The sequence below is a fragment of the Phymastichus coffea genome, unplaced genomic scaffold (genome assembly GCF_024137745.1).
Source record: "Phymastichus coffea isolate CEN01 unplaced genomic scaffold, Cenicafe_Pcof_1.1 PCOF00029, whole genome shotgun sequence".
Taxonomy (NCBI): Eukaryota; Metazoa; Arthropoda; class Insecta; order Hymenoptera; family Eulophidae; genus Phymastichus; species Phymastichus coffea.
In genome coordinates, this window is record NW_026706840.1 from 3,952,973 (window position 1) to 3,956,586 (window position 3,614).

Sequence of the window (3,614 nt, forward strand, 5' to 3'; positions counted from 1 at the left end):
TTTCGGTTTGAACGGAGTCGTCTCGGTGACGGCGGATTCGCACGTAACGCGAGTCTCTTCTTGCCTTTCGGTCGGCCACGTTTTCTCCGCGGTTCGGAGTTCGTCTCGCAGTTTTCCGACCTATTCGGTTTAGACACGCTCTCGACGGGTACTGGAGAAAACAGATCGTTGAGATCAAACTCTTCTTCGAACTTAGGTTCCTCTTCTACTTCTTTGTCCGCGTCCGGACATTGATCCTCGTCGTGGCAAGGTCGTAAGTCGCAAACGGCAACTTTACCCACATCGTGGCCTTTTTCGGTACTCAATTGGTATGAGTTCATGCCTAGACGAGCAGTTACGACGAAAGGTCCCGCAAACTTCGGGCTCAGCTTAGCAGCTATTTTCATCGCTGCTGAAGAGAGTAGGCGGTTCTTAGCCCAGACTTTATCTCCAATGCAATACTCTACGTTTCTTCGTTTTAGGTTGTAATACTTCTGTTGACGATCTTGCGCGATCCGAGTGTTTTCCATGGCAACAGCGCGGAAATCATCTAGCTTTTCCATCCTCGTATGTTCTATTGCAGCTGCTTCAAGGTTACGAACTCGGTCCCTGTCCTCTTTCCTTTTCTCGGAGTTAGGAAGTTCGGGGTGCCGTCCATAATTGAGGAAAGCTGGACTAGCGCGCGTCGCTTCATGTATTGCCGTATTGTAAGCGAAAGCGAATTCCGCAATATGAGCATCCCAGGTTGCGTGATTTTCTTGAATGAACGCACTAATCATAGTTTTGATAGTGCGATTCACTCTTTCGGTCGGGTTGCTCTTTGGTGAGTATGGCGCGCAGGTGAAACGCTATAAAGGTGATATCAGTGATTTAGAACTAAGTTTTTCGGTAGACGATAACGTCATGGGTAAGATTGTTACATACGAGCTGAAACCAGTAGGAAAAGCTATTCCAGTGACGAATGAGAATAAAATTAATTACATTCATCTGATGGCCGGATTTCGAATGTATGTACAAATAAAAGAGCAGATAGCAGCGTTTACTAGAGGTTTTCGCTCGATAATAAATCCTGAGTGGCTACCGTTATTTTCTACACCAGAATGGCAAAAATTAATTTCCGGAGACAATTCTCCACTCGATCTCTGTGATTTAAGAAGACATACTCAGTACTATGGAGGATTTCATGATAAGTATAAAATCATATGTTGGCTTTGGGATATTCTTGAAAACGATTTTTCAGAAACAGAGAAGGCTCTCTTTTTGAAATTTGTGACAAGTTGCTCAAAATCACCACTACTGGGCTTCCAAAGTTCATCGGATTCCGCGATTTCCACCTCTTGTGCTCGATGGAGGAGCTGAGCTAGCGATGCGATGGTGTGTTGCTGCTTCTTTAGCTCCTTCTTGAGTCTTGGAACCATGTTATCTATTGCCAAGTCCACTTGGTCAAGGATACTCCATGGTCGCTCAAAGCGGCTGAAAATCGTATGTAGGGCTGACAGGTAATCTCTCACGGGTTCATCAGGTCCTTGCGTCCTTAAATGCGCTTCCACCGACAGGTTTCGGCTGTACCGACGTGACTTGCTATAAGCGGTTAGCGCTGCATCTCGAAACTCTTGGTAGGTATTCCATGTTGGTCTCAAGAGGCGGTACCAGTGGAGCGCTTGACCTCTGAAAAGCGTAGACAGTGAATCCAGGATTTCATTCTCCGTGATACGGTCTAAACAGCAGTTTTCTTCTACACGCTCCAGGAATTCCTCGATGCTGGCTCGTTGGAGAACTGGATCTTCCAGTCTCTGACCGTTTTTCCCAGGTTTCTTGTTTGAATTCGTGTATTGTCGAAGCCGTTAGCGTTTGTTCTCCAATTTGGAAGTCCGTGACTAGTGGTCGCTTGCCGTGTTGCATTTGTTGGTTGCGATCCCGTAGCATGCAAGAGCGAAAACGCTTCGTCTCTTAGGACCCCCCTTCCCCAGCTCGAAGCTGCGGGGGTAGAAGTCATTCCGCAAGGCCGAAGGTCTTGCGTACTTGTCGCATTAGCTGTTCCAGTAGGTATTGTATTCCTTAGTATGCTTGTTCTGTTGGTAGCTATTTGCGATCTTCTCGTTGATGAAAACAAAGCTGCATTCGGATTCAGTTTTGGCTTTTCAATTACTGTTAAATCGTACTCTGGATCTATAAGACTGTAGGTATCACGAAAATTCACATTTTTGTCCTGTCTTGTTGCTTTCCAGTTACTGATAGTTTCCGACATCGACTTTATCTGTTGTTGCTGAGACTCGATTTTGTGTTCGAGTCTAGCGTTCTCGTTTTGCATTCTTGATAAGTCGTTTTCCATGTTATCGACTTTTTCTTGAAGCGTAGTCGCAGCAATTATGGCTTTTTTCAGCTCTCTAGCCGTAGATTCTGGTATGTGCTGCGTTTTCCCTGTTGGTAGCAAACACCATACTATTTTCTCCGGCGTCTGTGATATTTCGCTTGTAAATCTGTTCTCCCATGTCGATGTCCTCGGCCTTGTATTGACAAAACTTGTTGTTGTCATTGTCTGTGCCGTATGTGTGCTCCCCGCGATCGTATTGTTGATTAAAGTTTCCTTTGTTAAAATTTGTGCCGTGTTAGATGTTGGTGTTAACGACATGTCCTTGTGTACGTTGTCTTCTTCATCGTTGGTGTTATCTGTGTTGTCAAAATCTTCTTCCTTATCCCATTCCGCAATAATTTTAAGATCGTCGCGTAAAGATTCCGGTATGACTTCTGATTGCATCAGCGTCACCCATAATTTATCGCGTCTTTCTTTTGCTTTTAGCGTTAAATTGTCGATCGTTTCCATGAAGTCATCCGTTGAATAATCGCCTTGTAGTCGCCTGTAAAGTTTATTAGCGCGCTCATTCATTGAACCGTTATTATCTATTTCAAGGTCATTTAAAATATTATTTAACGTGTCGCTGGGTAAAGATTTTATCCAATCTTTAATTTTGTTATCAATTTCGTCTTTAAATATCGTTAAATCGCTAATGTTATCCATCTTTAATTTAATTTAATTTGTTAATTATTTATACTTTATTTATTTATTTTTAATTATTATTTCTTGTTATGACTCTTGATTTGGTTCTTGTATTTCTTCTTAGATAATTTTATATTATTTAATTTAGAATTTATTTGATTTATATGCGCGTTTTAAATAATTATGGATTATGTTATAATCGCTATAAATTATGACGATATATAATATAAATCAGGATTGACATGCATACACAGTAGAATTCAAAATAATCGCTTATATTCGCAGTAACTATATACGTAATATATAGCGCAAACGCTTAAATTGAAAATGTTCGGACAATACGCATTAATATAAATATACGCTTGGGTAGCGATTTTCGCTTCGAACGCTTTTCTCGCCGAGTATGTCTGTACGACGTAAACACTCTGAATTCCTCAACACTATTTATATCGCAAGCAGCTTTTGTAACTAGCTTGGTCAATATGTTGTGTTTACGTTACTACACGTACGTCTCTCTAAATTTTCCGCGAAGGATATCGCAGCAAAGTCACACGAAAATCGATGAACACGTTGGGCGCCAAAATATAACGGGGTTTCTGCTCAGCTTCGCCTGGACAGGAACAGTTATATAATATAT